General features: G+C 56.4%; 1 protein-coding gene across 4 annotated transcripts in view; it reads right to left on the reverse strand.

The window, feature by feature from the left end:
- Positions 1-23158, reverse strand: part of ZMIZ1 (zinc finger MIZ-type containing 1) — a 149376-nt gene that overhangs the window by 59903 nt on the left and 66315 nt on the right. The window contains exon 1 of one of the 4 annotated variants that reach the window (XM_018042219.1): positions 9548-10486. The exons of the other annotated variants lie outside the window; for them this stretch is intronic. The gene's annotated coding sequence lies outside the window, so the exon portion shown is untranslated. Of the gene's footprint in view, positions 1-9547; positions 10487-23158 lie in introns of those variants that run through there. 4 annotated transcript variants of the gene reach the window in all.

The raw sequence follows: 23158 nt of genomic DNA on the forward strand, positions 1-23158 counted from the left end.
GTCAGGGAGGCATCTGGGGAATCCGGCCTCTGGGTGGCCAGACCCATTCCGGGAAGCCCCCCGACATTCATCAGGTAGCCACAGCCTGGGAGGAAACCTCCATGGCGGGGCTGTAACCTGAGGACAAAGATCTTATCCAGGTCATCAAACCTTTTTCTCAGAGAAGGTATAACACCACGCAAAGCTTTGAGAGGATTATCGGCCCCTGACAGGACTGGTGCTTGGATGCTTAATTCCAGGGAGGTGGGTGGGCTGTAGGGACTGCTCCCAGGGTACAGGGTGGGGTCAGGAGGGAGGATGGGTGGTGATGATCCCTCTTCTGCTCAGCAGCGCCTTGGGGCAGGGGCATGCGGAGAGCGGAGGACCCATTTCTGTTTCAACACTCATAGTGGCCTGGACAGCAGGAGCCAGGGCCTGTGCTCAAAACATGAAGCCCCTGCTTGGCCCTTGCTCACCTTCCTGTCCTGTTGCTGACCTCTGAGCACCCCGCTCCACGGGCTGGGCTGTCTCCCTGGGGCAGAAGTCATTAGAGACTCAGTGGCAAGGCTGCCCCGGGTCCAATAAGGTGTGTGTGGGGGGTTTCCTCTGCTTTGGGTGCTACTGCCCTGAGCCCCCTCAGGACGGTGATGCATTAGAGACTCTAGTGGTAAGGCTGCCCCGGGTCCAATAAGGTGGAGGAGGGGGGTTTCCTCTGCTTTGGGTGCTACTGCCCTGAGCCCCCTCAGGACGGTGGTGTCTGTCCTCCCCCGACCCAGGGCCTTCCAGAACTGCCCAGGAACTTTGGGGACTTGATGTTGGCAAATGAAAAGCGGACACACGTGAGGGTTGAAGCTGCAAGCTTCTCTCAGCAAACAGTGAGGGAGCCCTATGCCGGGGACCAAGGAGAGGGTGCAGGGAAGGCTGGGTGGCTGTTGGCGCCAGGATTTCTCAGGCTGGGGGTAGGGAGGTGGGCATTCTGCATGTATGCCAGTTCAGGGCTGGTGTGGGAGGAGAGGCACCCCTGTGCAGGTGCAGGTGAGATGGGGAAACACGTGGACACACTTGGGCTATGATGGAGGATTATGAGGCAGGGGAGCAGGAGGATGTATCCCCAGAGGAACGGGCCCAGCAAAGCACAAGGAAACCCACGACGGAGCAGCAAGGACAGCTGATGCCTGCTCAGGGCTGAGCAGGTCCCAGTGCCAAGCTGCAGCTGGAATATACTCTTTAATCTTCCCACGACCTGATGAGATGGGGGGCTATTTCCCCATTTTACAGATGAGGAAACTGAGGCTTAGAGAGGGTTAGAGGACCTTGTGTGGAACAAACAGGAGAGAAGGGGGAGAGATGCAGGTGAACAAGGATGTCAGGGCGGGGGGGGGGGCGGGGGGTGGCCTCTGAGGCGTGGGGCCTCCACTCCCTAATAGCGGGGAGCCATGGGAGGACCATACCCTCCCCACCCGGAACGCCTCTCCACACCCACTTCTCTGGGAATACCCAGCCCTCACCTCCTCTAAAAACTCTCCCCAAGGAGACACATCCCTAGGAAGCCACATGACCTGGCCCTGCAGCCCCGGGTGCATGAAGCCTGATCCCTGAGACTGTGGCTGCCTCAGACTCCGAAGCTGGGCCTGATGCTGTCCAGCCTTCCAGAGTCCAGCACCCAGCACCCAGCTGTTGTCAAGCCCTAAGGTGTGAGACAAATCAGCTCACTGGCTCCTGGGACCTCCCCCAACTCCGAGGATTTCTTTTCACTGAGTGTCCTTCCGGGAGCCCTCCAGACAGCTGGAAGCTGGGCCTGGACCCGCGGGCCTTAATCTGCCAGTCCACCTCCTGCCGGGCTGCTGGCCCCTAAAGCCACCTCCACACAATGCAGCTCACAGACCCTCTGCCTAGCAAATGCACTCCACACAGGCTGGGGGCTCACGGACCCCAACAATCTAGCCATGAACCTCAGAAGGGAGACATTCTTGGACAAGCCGCCTAGAGGGCTTCAGGAGTCCAAAATGTAGTGTACAGCTCCTTTCCCAAGAGAGAAATGAAAGTAGGCACCTATGTTGGGCTCCCCCCACCCACCCTGCCCTTCTTCCAGGGCTAGGACACAGACAGCTGCCTACAGGGCAGCCCAGGCACTTCTCAGGACAGAACGAGTGGCAGGCACACGGGCACCCCTGGGGCTCCCATTACAGTGGCCACACGGGAGGAGGGCAGGAGCCTGTGGACAGCCCGCCCTCCGCCCTGCATGGCTGGGTCTCTGGTCTCAACACACAGTTCAGGGAGCACCTCTCAGACAAGGGAACAAGGCCTGAGGTGTGGTGCGACCCAGGCTCTTGGGCTGGAGAACTCAAGAGAAACCCTAAGCCCAGTTCCTCTGGAAGCTGATCATACGCCTCGAGGGTATTAAGTCAAAATGTGATAGTAATGAGAGTTGCCACTCACTGAGCAATTATTATGTGCCAGACACTAACCGCCCGAAGCCCCTTCTCATCTACTCCCTGCCGCAAGCCTGCGGGCACGGGCAGTTCTATTTTATTAATTCAGGAGACAGAATCTTGGAGAAGTTAAGTGACTTGCCCAAAGTCACCCAGTAAATGACAGATGTGGGTTTCATAATTACTCCCCTGACGCTGTCTTGGGAAGGACGCTGGGAGGCCTCACTGAAGAGCCCGGGGTGGGGGTGGGGTGAAAAAGGGAAGTCCTGCAGGGCCCGGTGATTCACAGAAAGAACAGCGGGGAAAGTCCAGGGCCCTGTGCACGGAGGGAGGCCTGGCAGCTCCTAGCAGGAGGCAGGCCGAGGCCCTGGGACCCAGCCTCCCTATAGATCCACAATGACAGAGCTACAAGGCCCCTTAGACACCCTCCAGCCTGTCCAACAGAATCTTCTGTGAGGATGGAAATGTCCAGCCACTGCTGTCCAACATGTTAGCCACCAGCCCCATGGGGCTACTGATAACTTGAATACGACTTGTGTGATTGAGGGCCTGAACACTGAATTTCATTTAATTTTATCCAACATACACTTAAATAGCCACCTGTGGCTAGTGGCCTTTCTATCAGACAGCACAGTAAACCCAGTGATTCTTCCTACAGGCGGGATCCCCGAGAAAGAGGATGACTCCCGCACCTCACCGGGTCACCTTGGGAGGCCAGAGCTGGCTTGAGAGCTTGGAACTCTCCTTTTCTTCCTGGGTGACTGCCTTCGCTGCGACCCACCTAAGCCTGGGCTGGTCATTTAGGAGACATATATTGAGTACCTAGCACTGATACAAGTCATGGATGGCCTGTCTACAACGTACAAGCTAGTGGGGATGGGGTGGCTCCATGGGTAAAGAATCCACCTGCAGTGCAGGAGACCTGGGTTTGATCCCTGGATTGGGAAGATCCCCTGGAGAAGGAAACGGCAACCCGCTCCAGTGCTCTTGCCTGGAAAATTCTACGGACAGAGGAGCCTGGCGGGCTACAGTCCATGGGGTCACAAAGTCAGACATGACCAAGCAGCAAACACGCTTTCCAGGGGGGATGACACCCGGTGGACAAGGGTCCAAGATGAACAAAGACACGGAATAAACCACCAGCAGACAGGCTCTGTCCTGTCCTGTCCAGGTGGGCCTGGAAGCGACATGGCGGAGAGGTAGAAAGAAGGGCTCTCCCCTGGGCTTTTCTGCCCTCCCCTCTGAAGTGTGGCCCCCCATTTTCCACAGCCTTCCTCCCACACATAGGGTCTGAACCAGATGCTGCTAAGGCTTCCATGCACGGCCATGAATCTGCTCAACAGATCACACTCCTGGGAGGTGGGCAGGGTGCCCATCAATCACCAGCTGCCTCAGGCTCTGCCCAGAGGGGGCACTGAGAGGGTGTGAAGCCAGTTTAGAGGCTGTCCCCTGTCACCTGTCCCCTCCAGTCCCAGCCTGAATCCGCCCACAGAGATTTAAACCCTCCCAGGGCGTGGCTGTAACCCCCCAGGGACTAGGGGCAGATTCCACAAACAAGGTTCTCTTTTTTTTTTCCACGAGAGAGCAGAGGGGAGGCCTGGACAAGTTCCACCAAGTTCCCGGAGCTCCTCAGACGAGCTGGCTGCCCTGGCCCCCCACAACGGGCGACCGCAGAACAGGAACCCTGCAACACGACAGGCTTTCCATTGCGTCAGCAGAGGCAGGGACATTCCCGCAGCAGAGCTCCGACCTCGCAGGGCTCTCCCACTTCCCTGCACGGATTCCTGCCTCAAGCCAGCAGCATCCCTGCTCCCGGAAGCCCTTGGAGTCCCACAGGTCTCCCTGGATCCTCCCTGGCTCTCCCCTCCCCCGGGGATCAGACCTGTGCTCCTGGGATAAGACCTGTTTCAGCAATGGCTCCACTTCCTGTGCTCGTCTCTGTTGCTTCACCTGGAGGAACCACCTCCCGAGGTGTCCCAGCTGATGTTGATTCCCTTTCTCACCCAAGACACCAAATTCTACCCATTTCCAAATTCAAGGACCGCCTGGGAAGTTTCAGGCTATCCCAGTCCCGAAGCCACCACTTTCCCTTCCTCCTTCTCCAGCTCCGAGAGCATGGAACATAAGACTCTGTTCATTCAGTTTTCCTCATCCTGCATCCCTTACTATCACCTGCTGCACCATCAGATGCTGGGGGTAGGTAGCACCCAGAGGCAGGACCAAGCCTTCATCACTCTCCTGTCCGTTCTAGCTCAAGACTCCAGTAGTTTAACTCTTGGATTGGAGTCTACCATTTAGAGCTGAGACACAGGGCAATGTTCTCAGTACAAAGAGGAGAACACAGGCCCCCAGAGGGGAAGTGACTTGCCAAAGGTCACACTAATTTGGCACCAGATCCTAGATGTTATCACTTGAACGCTAGGCCCTGGAGCCATGCTGCCACCAATGGTATGGGAATTATCTGAACCAAAGCCAGATCACAGAGGCTGGGACGTACCCTAGAGCTACCGAATCTTCAGGGCGACTGGGGAGTCGCAACTTCAGGGAATGTGGGTGTCCTGGCCAAAGTCCTGACCTTCATTCACCAAATATGCATGAAGAACCGACTACAGCCCCAGTCCAGGAATTCGGAGGGCCTGCCTTTGCCCCAAGGGGTAGTCGGAAAACCCAAAAGGATCTCGAGGCTCCAAGCAGGAATCTGTGTCATGTCTGAGGCTACTGGCTAGCCCAGCCTGATGTTCTGGGTGCCCGAGGCAGAGCCTGGCTGTCAGTCAGTCGTGAAGGGCACACAGCACATCAGATACTGGGGACCAAGAGCGTGTGAGCATCCCCAGGTGGCCCACCGCGGCTCCAGGGAAAGGCACAGTAAGCAGAGGCCTTGAACACCACCCCCACCTCACTCAAGGGGACTGGGAACCTGGGATTTTCCTCAGCGTTCCTCTCATCTCTCAAGCTCCTCTGGATGGGCCTTGAGGAGCCTCTTTTGGGTGTGTTGGGGTCCCTGGCAGAGGGCCAGCCCCTACTGAAACTTCCTCCTTCAGTCAGCTCAGGCCCCAGGGGAGCCAGAGGCTACAGTGAGGCCTGCTGTTCATGGGGGGTGGACACCTCAGGACAAGGCCAGAGATCTAACAGGGCTGGAGGAGGAAAGTGAAGCAAGGCACAATGAAATCTCAGATAAACTTCAAGTTCAAAATGGCAGACAGGGATTTGCAGTGGCCATGAATGGACATTAGCTTCGTCACTAGCCTGCCCTGCCATGTGACCTGGGGGCAAGAAGTCCCTTCACCCCTCTGGCCCAGGAGATCCTGGAGAGGCTGCAAATGCTTGGAGGGTAGGGGCCTTGTTTTTCCCAGAGCAGGCTCCCTTGTGAGGCTGCTGCCACTCTGCTGGGCCCTGGGAGAGTTTCCTCCTGCAGCTGAGGCTTCAGGGAAAGCGAAGGAAAGGGTGGAACCTCAAATGCCCCATGACATGAGGGGCAGCAGGCCCTTGTAGGATAGGAGCAAAGGGCATCCTGTGCCAGCCAGATGGCCCCCCAATCCTTCTCCTTTCCAGCCCTGGCTGGGGCCTGCACATCTCTGTCTGGGGTGGAGCTAATGAACCTGGCCACAGGCCCGCTGATGGGGTCCTCCCCTGTGGAGAAGAGCCGCCTCTCCCTTGGGACCAAAGCCGCATCCATCAAGGTAAACACCTCCCTCGCCTGGAGAGCCTGTCTCCCTTTCCTTCCAGCTCTGCCAGAAGAGAACTCTCTGTTCCTGGGGACGCGAGGCTGAGCTGGCTCTCCCGCCCGATCGATGGATGACTTCACAAAGACTGACGCCTACGGGGCACCAAGACAGTCCTTGGGGAGGTCTGAGGCTGCTCCGGGGACCGTTGCCCACCCGTGACCCCTGGCTGACCTCTGCTGGGTGGGAGTGCTCTGGCAGAGGAGTTGGAGACCTGGGGCTCATGCCACTCACTAGGTGACCTTGGGCAGAACTGAATCTCGGCCTTCTCCCAAGCTAAGTGGGAGCACCTGGCTTGTCTATACTCCCCTTACTGGGAGGCTGTCGGAAAATGGAAGGTCCCTGCATCCTGCGGCCTCCTCCTGCGCTGTCACACTGTCTAACATCCTCACCTCACTTCTGTCCTAAATCTCCCTCCTTCCAGGCCAGAGATATCCAGTGGAACTTTCGACCCCACTGGAAATATTCTATGGTCTGACCTGTCCAGTCTGGTAGCCACTAGCCACATGTGGCTATTGGCCATTTGAAATGTGGCTGGGACAGATGAGAAACTAAGCTTGTAGTTAAGTGTACAAACAGCCACATGTGGTTAGTAGCTACCATACTCCACAGTGCGGTTCTAAACAGAGCTCTGCCATCCTCGTTCCCTGGGGTGTGACCCAGAAAGCTCCCAGGTAGGGTTCTGGTTGAACATCTGTGGGAGCTTTCAGTCTGACTGGCTAACAGCAGATCTGGAACTCATCTCCGAGTTCCGGGGACTGAGCTTGGCCTGATGATTCAGTGCTCAGCCAACACTGACTTACAACCAGAAGCACACTTTCAATCTCTCCATCACCACCCCCCCCCCCCCCCCACTCCAACAGAGGAAAGCAGCACACGACCAGCTTTCTGCTCATGCACTCCCTCGGGAGTCACTGAGTGCTCACCACCTGCCAGGCCCGGTGGCTGGCACCAGGCTATACTATGATGAGTAACATATGGCTCCTGCCTTCAAGGAGCTCACAGTCAAGGCCACCCTCCGGTCACAGTTAAGACTGGCTTCCTCTGTCCCCTACTGGGTGGTCTCAGGGACATCAGTTTTTCCATCTGAAATGGGGCTCCCGAGTCCCTGAGCACACAGGCTGTGGTAAGAACCAGGAGGTGAGACAGAGAGCAAGAGGTAAAGGGGCTCTTGCTGAGGAGGTGGCTGTGCAGGGGAGCGGAGACGGCAGAGTGAAGCAAGTCTCAAACTCTGTGCAGGCTGCTGCTTCCGGTAAAGACCCAGATTCTCACCAAAGCATCACTGTTTCGTGGTTTCTCACTAAGGAAGTTCAGGGTAAAAATAGCTCAGGAGGGGACTTGAATCCTGCTAGCGGTGGGGGTAGTCACCGCCTGGTTAATACACACAAAAAAGGGGAACAGGCTTACTAGTAGCCACGTGGACTTCAAGGCTCACCTCCCTACAGCCCTGGTCGTGGGATAGGGCTTTCTACTCTGCAGCAGATGGGAGATGACCTTCCAGCCCAGAGCCTCAGAACTGGAAGGGGCTGAGTCCCTATACACCATCTGGGGTCACCCTGATCTCAGGGAGCCATCACCCTGCCCACTCCAACTCCCTCCCCAGTTGGATTTCTGGCCCACTCTCAAGGATGGGCCATTAAGAAGCTCTCTGGTGCCAACTCCTTGCCAGCTGCCTCATAAGACCTTCCTGCGGAAGCAGTTTCCAGCCATGCCTAGCAACCATCTGCCAGTCCAGCCTGATGGTCAAGGGTAGGGAACCTAGGTCTCCATCCTGAGAGTGATGGTCTCCTGGAGCCCATCTGTGGTGCAAAGGGAGGGAAAGACAGGGAAAGTCAGCCTGATCTCTCCTAGTACCACCCAAGCTAGCTTTCAGTTGGACTCAAGAATAGAGGCTTATCTAGTGCACCAGGCGCCAAGGTTTGTAAGATTTCCCCAACACCAAAACCACGTGCTCCTGACCACAGAGACAGACCTTCAGCCCAGGCAGTCCTCTGAGAAACCCTCTCTCCAAGGTCTTAAATGAGATCTTCACAGCTTGGTGTCAGGCACCACAGAAAGGCCCCTTCCTGCTCTCTGGTGCAAACCCATCTCTCCTCCTCCAGCCCGCCTCCCAGCAAACATTTGTCAGAAGTATGTTCTGCACCCACCACCTCTCGGAAGGGCACCCTGCAGCAACGGTGGCACCACCAGTGCCCATCGGGGTCTCTGGGCGCTGTCAGCATCAGAGCTGCATCCTGACAAAGGAGCAGCTTGAAGTTAAGGACCCTCGGCCGCTGCCTCCGCGGAAGGCTTCCTGGCCCATTCAGATTTTTGCAATAGAAGCAACCAATTGAGGACACAGCCTTGTAAAATGTCTGCTGGAGAGCCAACACTTCACCTTCGGGAGTGGTGGCGGTGGTGGGAGGGGAGGCAACCTGGCCCCGGGCCCCAGAGAGAACGAGGGCCCCCTGTACGAGCGCACAAAACGGCCCGGTGCACGCCGGTGCCACTCTCGCCGCCAAGCCTCGGGCTGACACCATGCAGCACACGGCGCTACCCACAATGCACCGGCCCTTCTCTGTCACACACAGGCACGCACACTCACCCCCGCTCCCGGAGGGGGCCCGGCCCGACCCGCGGGCGCCCTGGCGCCGACCCTCCAGTCCCGCACTTACCTGGAAGTTGCACCGGCCGCGATCCCGCCCTGGCGCCCGCAGCGGGCTGGGCCCCGGCCGGGGGCGGCCGCAGCGAGCGACTCCGGGCAGGGTTCAGCCGGCGTGGAACAAAGGCAGCGCGCAGGCAGCGGGCGCCGCCTGCATCCCCGCTCCGCGCCGGGGCGGCGGCGGCGGCGCGGGGGCCCGGGCGGCTCCGGCGCCCGCTCGCTCCGCGCTGCCCGCTCCGAGGGCGCTCCGGCTCCCGCGCTCCCGCTCGCTGCTGCCCGCCACCGCCGCCGCCGTCCGGCTACCGCACCGCACACATCAATTATTCATCGCCCGTCTCCAGCTTCCCGGGCGAAGCCAATCACAGTCGGAGGCTCTGCTAATGGGGCCGCCGCCGCCGAGGAGGCAGCCAGCCGCGCGCCCGGGCGCAAGCGACAGCCCTCCGGGGACGGGGATGGGCCGGGGGCGCGCGGGGGCGGGGGCGCACAGGGCGCGCCGGCGAAACTTCCCACGGCCCCGCGCCCTGCGCGGCGCTCCCGCACCCCGCCGGCGCGACCACCCACCCTGCTTGCGTCCGCGTGGGGCTGGGGGCTCCGGGGAGGCCGGGCGCGCCGCGGCTGGGGGAGGGGAGGGAGGAGGAGGAGCGCGGGAGGAAGATGAAAGGCTAGCAGACCTGCCTCGGCGTCTCCAGGGAGCCCTGGCTCGCGCGCGCCCTCCCCGCCCCGCTAGTCTCGCCGTCCGCACCCCCGCCCCGCAGCCCGCCGCCCGCACTCACTCGCGCGCGCAGACCGTCAGCCCAGCCACTTTGCTGCGAGGGAGCGCGAGCGAGTATGAATCCGAGGCAGCTCACATTTCAAACTTGCACGCAGGGGTGGTGCTGGTGCACGCCGCCGCTGAGCGAACGCACGACCCGACGAGCGGCGCTCCAGCCTCCGGGCGGGGGCGGCGACAGGCCCCCTTCCCTCCCCCGCCCAGGCAATTAATTGGAAGCAACACTTGTACGAGTGGGTCTCCCGGAACGCTGCCGCCCAAGGGGGCCGCCGGGAAGGCACAGGCAGTGGGTGACTTCGGGTGTCTCCTGCCCCCCAGGAGAATCCTCCCAAGTGGTCTTGCTAATAAGGGTCCAAGGCCGGGTGGGGGCGGAGGAGGGAGCAGGCCTGGAGGCGGCCTCGGCCCCGGGGGAGGAGAGGGGGCGGGGCGGGACTGGGGCATCCGGATTGTGACCTGGTTTAAAGGATTTTCGGAACGGGCTAAGGGGCGGAGAAGGCAGGCGGTCTGGCATCTTCCCCGGCACAGAGGCCCCTGGCACCCCTGGGATTCCCCGAAGCAGGGTGAGCGGGCGCACGTACGCTCCGGCTCGCTGACTTCGGGGAGTCCCTGTGCCCTGGAACCAGCGGCAGGGAAGCCGGGGGTGGCGGCTGCGCGCGGCCCTGCCCCGCCCCGGGAGCTGCTGCCTTCTGACACTGCATCCTGCGCTGGCCGCGGCCTCTTCCTTCCAGCCTGTCTGTCGCAAGGGCTCCTGGCGCTGAGCTGAGCAGACACCCTTGGAAACCAAGCTGCCGCCCTGCCACCCCAAAGGATTCTTCGCTCCTTCTTCTTTCGCGGGCACTTCCCATCATCACGATCCTCTTTGGGACAAACTTTATTTTAAGCCCCTTTCCCCCAGCCCCGCCCTCTCACAGTGAAAGTTTCTTGAATGGCGACCTAACTGCCCAAACAATTAGGAAGGTAAGTGGGGCCCCATCTTTCACTCTAATGAAAGGCAGCCAGAATTGTCTTGAAAAATCCCCTCTGTATGAGACTTCCCTGCACTGCTCTCCTTGCGATCATGGGAAATTGACCAAGTCTGCTAGCCGTTGACTTAGCTTCTCCTGGTCTCCTTCCTTCATTCCCCAGTACCAGCTCCCGATTTTCAGTCTGAGCTCTGCCTGGCCCGGAAACCTTCCCGTCTGTCCTACTGCCAGCCCTGGAAGTGCCTGAAACAAATTACTTATCTAGAAATTATGTTCTTGCTCCCTGTTTGACATAAATCGTTAGCAGGCTCTAATCCCACCCACTGCCACTTGAAATATCACTTTCAGAGATGGCATTTGGAAATGCAGTTGTCATGGGCTTTTCCTCCGAGGGGCTGGTTAAATGGATTAATTCATACTTCATAACTTGCTGCCTTTGGACAAGAACTAGCTTCCTGCAAGAGAGATTAATTGGCATTACCTTCCTGCAGGGCCAACCCGGGGGCAGCCAGTGTAAGGACTTTCCTTCTCTGTCCAAATTGCAGGCTTTGCTCAGTTTCCCATCCTCAGAGGAGCCTCCCCTCATCCTGAGTTACAATGGCTTCTTTAGGGACAGTCATTCATTCACTGAGACATCCGTTGGAGGACCTGCCTTCCCAAGCAGCCACAAAGGGGTTTGAGAGCCCATGAGGGAAGAGCCTTATGACCAGTGAAAACCTTCCCATTTTTCTCTTTGGTTGGTGCAGTTTGCTTTGCAGATCCCATAGAGCACAGACTCCTATCCAGAGCCCAGTGCTCAGCCAGTGACACCCAGAAGCAGAGGACGCACGACAATTTGGTCCATCTTTCCAGAAGAAAACATTGAAATGGACGTCTCTAAGACCCGTTTTCTAACACAAACCTGGGTTTAATAGGATGTCAGGGCTCAAACCTCGATGATACAAAACCCAAGTCACCAAGACCTCAAATACCCGGAACACCCGTCTTCTGGATTCTTTCCCCCGAGAAGTTCTGTGCAATGATAGTTCACAATATTTGCCTGATCCTTACTGCCTGCAGAGCCACCAAGGACCCTAATGTTTGGAACTTCCGGATTCATTCTTGAAATACTCTGTATACATCGGTACCTATGTGGCCCTAGGCACTGAATTCAGAAAAACCACTCCTGTAGGTTGAACCAGAATTTGGACTGGAACTGAGCAGAAGAGTACCTGAGGAATACAGACCTGGAGGCCCAGCCTGGGCAACAGTCCCACCCCTTCCCCTCCCCCATCTCAGCTCTCCCCAGAACCTATTCTTGAAGGAGCCCCAGGGTAGGGTGAGAGAAGAGTATTGATATGCTTATTTAAACTTCACAGGCCTGGGACCAACAGACTTTCCCCAGGTGAGAGAGAGAGAAACAAAAAGGTAAATACTCTCTGCTAGCAGATTTATGTAATTAGGAAAACAAATTGTTTTCAACAGTCCGTTCACCAGCCCCAACAGAAGGCCTCCAGGCCAAAGCTAGGGTTTTCACATGCTAATTTCAAGACCTGCCTGGTCCCATTCCAGCCCCACTTGGTTAGCAAGCTCTTAATACTACAGCCCAGAGCCTAGAGAAACATGGATACTCCGACCAGTTCCTGGTTCAGAAAGGCATCCCCCTACTTATTCTACATTCCAACTTCACTTCTCTAACTTCCAAAGATTTTCTTAAAAGCCCAAGGTCCAAAGTGGCCCGCTCCACCCCCTGGGCGCCTGCCTTGATAAGGATCTCCAGGAAAGAGGCAGCAGACAAAGGCTCTCTCCACCTCTGCACGCAGTCACTCGGCGAGCTCTTCGAGTAACCTCGGTGAGGGGGGCACAGCCTGGGGGAATGACTTGGGAGGCAGAAGAAAAGAAGAAGAAAGGGAGAGCTGCGGCCCCAGCGCCGAGGCTCCTTGATGAATGCCCGGGAGCGCTTGGGAAGCCCGATTCGGGGATCAATAGCTGGTGGCTTTTCTTGCGGGTGTTTGAACTCCTCCTGCCATGGGCCCTGGCGAGGAGGAGTTGCCAATAAATCACAGCACTGCAGCCGGGAAGGCAGCCGTGGCTTGCACTGGAGGGCGCGGGAGGAGGGCGTTTCCCCCAGCCGGGGAGCCTGTCTTGTGGAACCCACCTCCACAGGACCACCCAGGCCAGGGAGGGTGACTCTATGGTGGAGTCTGGGGTGCAGAAGGAGCTTCCTCCAGGCCTCTCCAGCTCACCTCCAGAGGGATGGGCTCCTGGATCCTGTTCCAGCCCAGGCCAATGAGTATGAAAGAGCAAAGCCACTGGATGTAGGTCCCCCATGAGTGGAAAGGTGGTTCCCAGGCCCAAGGCAGGGTCACCTCCTCTGCAAGGCTTTGCGGGGGGAGGTGGAGGTGGCTAGGGGCATACAAAGCCCCAGTTCCCTCCAACTGAGACTGAGAAGCAGAACAGTGAACCCCAGAGTAACCCCAAGCCAGGTGTTCCTCAAGCAGGGCGTGCTGATTTAGCAGGTTTCAACAAGGATCCCAGTGACTCAAGGATGTCATCCATGCAGGCTCCAGCACTCAGCTGCTGCTGCTGCTGCTAAGTCGCTTCAGTCATGTCTGACTATTCGCGACCCCATGGACTGCAGCCTTCCAGGCTCCTCGGTCCATGGCATTTTCCAGGCAAGAGTACTGGCGTGGGTTGCCATTGCCTTCTCCGCCAGCACTCAGCAAGGAGAGTGAAATAGACAAGGAGGCCCAGGGTGGTGTCCATGGGAGTGCGGTCGGCATGAGCCCAGGCCTTGGGAGCTGCTTGGCCATCTGTCTCCACACAACTGGGCCTTCTCGGGGTGCATGGAGGGGCGTGCGGGGCATGGAGTGGGTTCAGAAAAGGCACACACACATATGGGGGATAGCTGGCCATGGGGCATTTGTCTCACTGCCAGCTCAGTTGCCCCAGGAAGACTCAAGCAGCTGCACTGGGCGTGAGTTGATTCAGGGACTCTGCCTTCAGGGACCTTCTCCTGGGGCTTCTGCCCACCTCTGAGGGGTCAAGACACAAACTCCCATGTCCTTCACTAAACCTGTTCCCTCTGCCTCTTTCCCTCCCTCCTTCACCCTGGGCAGCCTCCTTGATTCTGGACGTACAATCTCAAAGAAGGAAGGCCCAGCTGAGGTTCGGCTCCCAGCCAGCCAGTGCAGGAGTCTCAGCCAGCCCTGGGGCCCCTAACCACACATAGGGACACCGGGAGGGCACAGTCCCACTGGGGACACCCAGCTGAGAGCCCCAACCTGGCTCCAGGCCTCTCCTCTGTCCACAGTCATAAAGAGCTCCTGGAGACACAGTATCTGCTAGTGCCAGGCACAGTTCTAGGCATTTGCCAAGTACCAACATGCCATCCTCACCCAAAGCCTCTCTGATGAAGTACGATTAATTCCGCACTACAGAGGAGAATAGTGAGGCACAGAGAGGGTTAGACAACTGGCAGAAGGATTCAAACTAACCAGCCATCTGGCTATAAAGTCTGCACCAGTAACCTTCAGATTGTATTCCCAAGATGGGACTCCAGAGAGTGATCATCAGAGTCACACAGTGAGCTGGATCTGTGATACGAGTTCTGTCTCCCTGACTCATATTCTTTCCAGCACACCATATTACATATATGGAAATGTCTACTTTCTTTGTATTTCTTTTTTCCTGTTTAGCCTCTGTGCGATTTAACCATCCAGCCTGCATTCTGGCTTGTCCAGGGCTCCACCTGAAGGGGGGTGGGGGTAACAGTGGAGGATGAGGCTTCCCTGGCTCTGAACCTCTTGTCACTGCTCCCCACCCTTCCTGGGTGTGTTCCACAGTGGGGCCCTCATCCCCCACTCAGGTTGCATCCCAACAGTCTGTATTTGGCATCAGCCCAACTCTTACAATCATTTTAAGAAAACAAAACCAACCCCTGCCCCACACTCGATGGGTACCTCTGAGAAGCCCCATGGTCGTGAGGTTATCGGGGATCCAGGAAAACCTCCTGCCAGACTGGAGGAGGAGAGAGGATGGGGGCAGGAACCCAGAAACCAGGCCTGAAAGGGGCCCTCAGGTGGCTTCTGTCTTTAAGAGCTGCTGCCTGCCCCTCCACCCGCGCAGCTGGGAAGGCAGCCACACCCAGGCTGTCTGCCCATGTCATGGGGATGTCCACAGCCTGTCAGCTACACAGAGAGTTCGGAGGGGTTTCAGCAAAGACCGGAAGGCGCTGACCATGTCTCTGCTAGCTGAGGAGTTGTGGAGGGAGGAGATGTGCCTGGATTTGGAGGCCGAGGCTTAGGAAACAAGCACTGACTAGCTGATGGCCTTGGACAAGTCACTTTGGCTTCCTTGGACCTCCGCCTCCTCCTTTGTAAAATAGGAGCAAGGCCAGCAAATACCAGGTGCCGGGGAGGGCCAAAGAGATAACAGCGATCATTCTCAAGAGGCTGAGAGGCCACAGGCCTGTGGGTCCCCGTATCCCCAAAAGACGCTGAAGTGCTAACCCCCAGTTCCTGTGAATATGACGTTTTCTGGAAACAGGACAACAGATGATGGAGTTAAAATGAGTTCATTAGGGTGGACCCTAATGTCATAGGGCTTCCCAGGTGGCTCAGCGGTAAAGAGTCCGTCTGCCAAGGAAGGAGACGTGGGTTCAATCCCTGGGTTGGGAAGATCCCCTAGAGAAGGAAATGGCAACCCACTCCAGTATGCTTGCCTGGAAAATTCCATGGACAGAGGAGTCTGGTGGGCTACAGTCCATGGGGTCGCAAGGAGTCAGACACGCCTTAGTGACTGACAGCAGCTAACCCCATATGGCTGGTGTTTTGATAAAAAGTAAAAATTGGGACACAGAGACAGACATGCAGCCAGGGAAAGTGTCCTGTGAGGACTGGAGTTCTGATCTCAGGAGCCAGGAAAGTACCAGAGACCTAGAGAGAGAAGCCTGGCAGAGGTCCTTCCCTCGTACCTTCTGAGGGAACACAGTCCTGCCACCGCAACACGTGGATCTCAGACTTCCGGCCTCCAGAGCCGCGAGACAAGACAGCCCTTGTTGTGTAGGCTGCTCCTGGGCTATTTTCTCAGGGCGTCTCCACAGCCTGATGCGCACGGCGACGCTACCGAAACCCGAGTTCACAGCTCGTCATCCCTCTTCTTAAACCGCTCCCCTCAGTCAGCTGCAAAATTTCACGTCTTTATGATGCCCCACAGGACTCAGACTGACCGGGTCCCTGTCGCCTCCCGACCTCATTTCCTTCCAGTCTCCCTGACTTCAGACTGCAGGCGCCCCCAGCACTCTTTTCCAGGTGGCCAGACTCACTTCCCACCTCCCGCAGGCCTCCACCCAGGGGACACCCGAGTCTCAGGAAGCCTTGCTCAGCCGCTCTGCTCAAAGCTGCAGGCCCTCCTCAGTGACTACCACGCCTCCCTGGCTTAGGGTCCTCCTTAGCTGATGATCAATTATTCCAATTATTTCTCTCGGTACCCCGTCTCCCTTGTTAGAAGTCACTCTCCCTGTCAACAGCGACTTTTGTCTGTTTCGTACATGTTTTAGCGATAGGATCTAAACTCTGCCAAGCAGATGCTTGATATCTGCTGTGTGAATGAAGTCCAGACCAGCTACCTGAATGAATAAAGGAATGAAGCAATGAACAGTAGGGTCTGGGGTGCCCTGCTTCTGCTCTCTGAAGCTGCTCAGAGACTGCGTCTCCGACGTGCTGTCTGCAAGAGCGTGGGATGTTCTCAGTGGAAGCTGCCTGTGCAGACAGGAAGCTCAGGTCAGCAAAGGGGCTGCCAGAGGTGGTGAGGAGCTCGCCACCCAGGCCCCTAATGAATCTCTTCCCATTGATTTTTGGAGTCGCCTTTGAAGGGATGGGAGGGCCAAGGCAGCTCGAATGTCTGTGCCTCAGCACTCTTGGGGTTTTATTGCTTCTCCCAGGACACAGCTTTGACAGGGGGGCTTCCGGACAGCCCCCCAGTTGGACTGACATGAGCTCCCTGCAGTTAGAAAGGCAATTTCCCTTCCTGCTGTAGCTGTTGGTCTCTCTGCCTGCCCGGCTGGGCGACACACCTCCCTGTCTGGGCTGGGGCGGCCAACTTCACTTCTGATGCTCCCCAGACAAAGGCTTGCACAAGCACCAAGAGGGTGGCTATCCTCCACTCTGTGGAGGAAGAAATGGAGCTCAGATCGCGGAAGCATTTCAGTCCGGACACTCTGACTCAAGGCTGGGGCGGGTGGGGGCCGGCAAGGCTGAATCAGGCTGCCCCAGCAACCACTTGACCCCAGGGTGCCCGGCAACCTGCACAGCCTGTTACATGCAGCGCCTTTCCCTACAGAGCCTCTGCTTCCGTGTTTGGAACCACCAACTCATTTAGCACTGGAGTGAAGAGAGCCTAGTCTTAATTTTCAGATGAGGAAACTGAGGCTTAGAGAGGGACCAGGGCTTCCTCCAGTCACACAGCCAGTTAGTGGTAGAGATAAGACTAAATCCAGGGCTTCTGGCTTATTCCAGAGTCCCAAACCATCTCACCCAGTGTCGTGTTTCCACCAACGGTCATGTCAAGGGTGTGTTCCGCAAATTGTAAAGTCCTAGACACATGAGGACTTACCATTCTAAAGGGCTCTTGGCCATTCACTGTCTCTTTCTATGAGCTGGGATTCAGATGGGGATGGCCTGCCCCACTCTGTTCTTCCCCCTCCTCACAGGGAGGTTGGGGGCCAGACCCTGGACCTTTGTCCTTTCCTCATCCACAGTGGGGGCGGGGGGGTCACATGCACCAGGAAGATAGATGGGGGCATCAAAAGAAGCTAGGCTTGGGCTCAAAAGAAGGAGGGAGCTCCTGACAGGGTTGCCCATGGTGGCAGTGAGCACCTTGTCATCCAAGGTGTGTAAGCTGAGGATGGACAGTCGTAGAGGGGATTCCCGCAATGGTAGGCTTATGGTTTCTGAGGCCCTCTTGGTTCTGGGGTGCTGTGATAGGTAAGAAGAGAGGAGGGTGCTTGAGAAGCATGCCCAAGCACCTCAGTACATCTTGGGCAGCAGTACAGCAGTTTCATGAACTTCCTAAGCCCATTAAATCTCACCAGGAACCCTGCGTCCTCTGGTGCTCTGCCCACCCGCCTCTCCTGACAGTCCCGTGGGAGAGAACACCCCCCGCCCCAGGTGCCTGCTCCTCTCCAGCCCCATGCTCCCTGCTCATGGCAGCCCAGGGGACCCAGTGACTTCCCTCACTCCTGCACTGTGGTCCCAGGTGTCCCCCACCCCCGGGGTCTCTGGACGTGAGCAGACAGGCCACATAGGAATGTCTGGGGGAAATCCAAAGTGGCCGCCAGGGCAAGGCAAGGAGTGGGAGGCCTGATGTTGAAATCAGGATCCGCAGAGCTGAACTCAGCGGGTGGGAACAGCACACCCCTCAGCCCAGAAGCCAAGTCCCACACTGAGACAGATGCTGCCCGGGAGAGAGGCTTGGGGGTGTGCTGTGTGACCAAGGGCAGGTCAGTATGTCTCTCTGGCCACAGCTTCTCCACTCAGTGAAGGCATCTAGTGCAGATGCAGGGCATTTCTGCTGGGGGCACTTGTCTCCCCAGTTCTGGCTGGGAAGCCTCAAGCAGTGGCACTATCGATCTGACCCCCACTGATTTCCTGTAAAGGGTGGAGCAGGCCAAGCAAGATGCTTACGATTATACAGTCTGCCCTCCATAACCATGGACCCTGCATCTGTGGATTCAAGCAACTGTGCATCAAAAATATTTGGAAAAAAATTCTTTGCAAAAAGTTCCAAAAGGCAAAACTTGAACTCACTACATGTTGGCAACTATTAACATAGCATTTACACTGTATTTATAATGATTTACTTAGCTTTTGCATTGTACTAGGCTTTATAAGTAATCTAGAGATGATTCCAAGTAAATATAAGTACATCAGTTTTGGTAGACTGTGAGTTCCATGCGGACACAAATTTTGTGTTTTGATCACTGCTGAATTCCTAGTGGCTCATACTTGGCACATAGTAGGTGCTTAACAAGTATTTGTTGAATAATGGTTATTCATCAAGTTATTATCCCATGGAAGTTAGATTTCAGCTATTCTTTAATTTCTTTTTAATTTTCTGCATGCCATAATTGTTCTGCGAGGAGTTTGCTATGAGAGATAAACACCCCCATACAACCACTCTCATTTTAGAATTAAATGAATTCAAAGTTAAGACTTTGCCCACCCTGAAAAGCACTGTGCGTCATCTTCAGAAGCAAGAGCTCGCGAGGCAACCGTGGAGCAACTGTGCGTGCGCGCTCAGGTGCGGCTGACTCTTTTGCGACACCACAGACTGCAGCCCACCGGGCATCTCTGTCCGTGGGCTTCATCAGGCAAGAATACCAGAGTGTCATTTCCTCCTCCAAAGGATCTTTCTGACCCAGGAATCCAACCGGTCTCTCCTGCATTGGCAGGCGCATTCTTTTACCACTGAGCCACCGTATCACCAAATGAGCTTCCCAGGGCCAACCTGTAGGCAGCCAGGGCGGGCATATCTGGGAAGTCCCCATCCATCCCTTTCTTTCTGCATACGTCACAATTTCACCTCCGTAGTTTCCTGACTGGGAGAACAGCCTCCAACCTGGTTTCCTGCCTCTGGTCTAGGTCCCTTCTCTACCCTGGGCTTTCTCAAAAGCAAACGTGACCACATCACTCTCTGTCTAAAACCTTCCCTGGCTCCCCAGGGCTGTCAGGATCAAGTTCAAATTCGAACGCCTTAAATTGGCACTCAAGGCCCTTACACATGGTCTCTGAGAGCACCTGTGTGCTAGCCTCAACCAGGGTTGCTCCTGTCTGGATGCCTCCAGCAGGTGCCTCAAAGACATTTACAAACCCTGGTTCCTCCAGCTTTGCTGGAGGTGTGTTCCCCCTCTGAATTCATACGCCAATCAAAGTGTTGAAGAGTGGCTGGTATCAGTATGTAGCTGGGAGGAGAAACTGCCACAATCCAAGGGTGGCAGGGAATCTGAATCTTGACGTGGGGGGTCTTGTCCAGGGGGAGGGGAGCTAGGACCCCTGTGATGAACTTGAGGTGTGGGACAAGCCATGGGCCCTCAGCTTGGGTTGGGGCTGTCGAGGAGGAAAAAAATCAGCCCTGAGGTTTGGGGCTAAGCAGCTGAGCCTCTTGCCTGCCTCAGTTTCCACATCTGGGGTGCAGGCAGTGGTTTGGGATGCATGGTAGGAAAGCACAACTCCCCCACCCCAGCAAAGGGAGCCCAAGCCCCCCTTGGGCTTCAGACAGACCTGGGAGCATGGTGTGTAACTGAATTTGGCCTCATTACCTAATTGTGCGGAGGAACAACCAGTACCGACAGAAGCCTCCAGTGTCGGGGGTGACTGGAAGCCGGGAGCCACGAGGCAGCCTGCAGGTTCCCTAGGCATTTAGGGGGGCAGTGCCAGCACCTGCGCCCTCATATCCTTTAAGCTCTCAGTTGCCTGGAACCCTGGAAAGCAGGGGGCAACGGTTCTCATTCTACAGGTGAGGAAACTGAGGCTCAGAGAGAAGCATCTTGCACAAAGTCAGAAGAAGCAGAAAGAACAGTTGCAGCCATATTCCTTCAGCACCCAGGGCCTTTGCACATGCTGTTTCCTCTCCCTGAAATGCCTTTTTCTGTCCTTCTCTTTGGGCAGACTTTCTCCTGGGAGCCTTTCTGTGAGGATCATTTCCTTGAGAAAGTTTTCTCTAACCTCCGAGGCTCAGTCCCCCTGCCCCCCTTGGCTCCTATAGAGCTGTTCATAACGATTATATCATCATTGGAGGGCGCTTATCCCAAGTTTGTCCCCTCTGTCAAGCCCTGAGCTCCTAGAAGGTAAGGTTCACTCACACAATCCAGGCATTCGGCATAGGTCCAGGACACAGGGGTGCTCCACGCCTGTTTGCTGAATGAATGGATGGACAGCCTCTGAATTCTGTTTTTTTTTTTATATGCAGTCTATTGGTTTCTTGCCATCACTGGCCTGGGCCTTGGGGGTGGGGGCCTCATCTGCAAGGAGTGCTGCGCCTGGGGCTATGACCAGGGCCCCGCAGGGTCACAGGGAAGCACAGAGGAGCCACTCTGGGGGGCCCTGAGCTGGCAAAATACAGCATGTGCAAAGGCCCCAGGTGCAGCTTCAGATATGACATCCCACCACTGGGAGATGGGAGATGAAGGGACCGGCCCAGGGTCGCCCAGCCTGCAAGCAGCTAGGACAGGAAGCTCGGACTGCCTGAGTCTGGGTCCTGGCCTTACCACCCCCCACCACGCTCTTATCAAATGACAGACTGAATAAGGCTCACTGACAGAGGGACCTGTCATTTAATCCAAAGGAAATCATGTGAAAAGTGGAATTTCAGGTCTTGTGAAACAAGGCAGGAGAGAGATTATTAGATCCCTCCACAAAGGCAGCTGCCCAGTGGGCTAATCCACGTGCAGCCCTACTCCCCAGGTGCATCCAGGCTTCCATTCATGCAGGCTCGGGGTTGTCAAGCCTCCCTCCTTTTTCTATAAGGCGGTCTGACCTGGTACCCAAGTGTGCAGGAGCGGGACTGCCTGGGTCTAATTCTAGCCCTGCCACTTGCTAATTGTGTGGCCTTGAGCAAGTAATTAACCCGAGTCTCAGTTTCTTCTCAAGTTTTTATAAAGATGAAAGGAGAGGAAGTCTGTGCAGCATTTTGCCTAGCGTCTGGAACACGGTAAGAACCCAATAAAACTTCACTTAATTGATTCATAGTAGTAGTGAAATAATGGTAGTACTAGAAGCAATAGGCTAGTGCGAGTAATAGCAAGAGCCGCAAGAGCAGCTGTCCTGGGAGTATCAGTGCTGCTGCTAGTAATGGGAAGAAGATCAGCGTTAAGCACTGTATCGGGCTGGGGCTTCCTTGGCGGCTTACTGGTAAAGAATCCACCTGACAATGCAGGAGACGTGGGTTCAGTTCCTATGCTGGGAAGATCTGCTGGAGAAGGGAATGGCAACCCACTCCAGTATTCTTGCCTGGGCAGTCCCATGGACAGAGGAGCCTGGTGGGCTACAGTCCATGGGGTCACAAAAGAGCCAGACACAACTGACCAACTAAACAACAACAGCTGTTATCAGGCAGGTCGTGCCCCTGGTACAATCAGGGATGCTGGGGAGATTGCTCTGTCTCTGTGCCAGTCTCCCCTCAGATAAAAATAGGCCAGGTGATTCGGGAAGGCCCTCTGCAGTCTGACAATCACATCCAACAGTATCAGCGGCAATTAAATCGATACTACTAGAGATACTTACTATTTATCCTGATTATACACCCACCGTACTCCAAAAGGGCACTGTCCTCCTGCTTCCCCTTTCCTCTCCAGGACACAGTATCCTCCTCCCCGACCCAGCCTTCTTCCTCCCACAGCTCATTTTTTGGGAGACGGTACTCTCCACCCACCTGTCTTGCCTCAGTTACTGGGCTATGTATGGCAAATGGATACTGAGTCTTCACTATGCACAAGGCACAGCTTCCGCCACATCATCTATTTAATTCTCAACACCCCAGACATCACAGACAACTGGGAGGGAGGTATGGCTATCATCCCGTTTCCTGATACTACTGCTAAGGCTCAGAGAGGTTATGTCAGTTACCCGAAGTCACACAGCTTGAAAGCAGGGAACAAGATGCAAACCCAGGGTGGCCTGCCTCCACGGCTAGACGTGCCACATGGGTGATTTCTACCCTTCAGAGGTCCTGTTGCCCAACTCCACCCCATTCAGGTGCTCCTCACTGTTGGCCCTCCCCTGCGGACATAGTATGAGGTCTCTTTCTGTACTCAATGACGATGACACAGTGCCATAGACTCCACAGACAGACCCCTCCTCCTAGCAGCCATCAATCAATCTATCCCCAGTTGGTCCTGAATGGTCTAAGTTCCAAGCCTCCACTGGCCACCTGAGAGCCAGCCCTCAGGCACAGCTAGACTGGCCAGCACTGGGTCTTAAATAGGAGATGCATGATGTTAAAGCCTCAGGAGATTTGTCATGGCATCGGAACCCCTGGCAGTTGTGGGTATGTGTCTCACCCGGCCTCAGGTGGCCCCCCGTGCCGCGGCTGCCCACTGGTGGTGCTGGGCTCTCTGATCCCCAAGAGTCACCCTGTATTTCCTGATGCCATCGCTCTTGGTATCACCTCCTGCCTCTGTGGACATGTGGATCTTCCAAGCTGAGGAAGCCCCTTCTGTACCAGGAGGAGGCCTGGGACCTGAACTCTGACGTCTAGCCTTGGCCAGACTAGGGCACCAGCAGCGCTTAGGAGGGAAGAGACCCCATGGCAGGGGCCACCTCTCCGCTCTCCGTGCTCTCTCTCTAGAGGGGCGGTGCCCTTCTCCTCTGCTGTTTTTCTCCCCTCACAGTTCTCCTCCATTCGGGGTGAGAGGAAAGAACCAGACGCAGAAGCCCTGTCCCAGGGGGTAGGCTGGTCTCTCCCCAGAGATGCTGAGGCGCGGCTCACAGTCACACACGGGGCGGGCGCCTCGCCAGCACTTGGCTTCCCCACGGAGCTCGATGGCAACCAATTTCCCGCCGTCTGTGCCTGGGGAGGGTGAGCTCCCATTTTCTCTCTTCCCGTCCCCGTCTGCACAGACGTGGGCTCTTCACACACACACGGGCCCCTTGCCTCCCGGCCTCCCGGCAGACGCT

The sequence above is a fragment of the Capra hircus genome, chromosome 28 (assembly GCF_001704415.2).
Source record: "Capra hircus breed San Clemente chromosome 28, ASM170441v1, whole genome shotgun sequence".
Lineage (NCBI taxonomy): Eukaryota > Metazoa > Chordata > Mammalia > Artiodactyla > Bovidae > Capra > Capra hircus.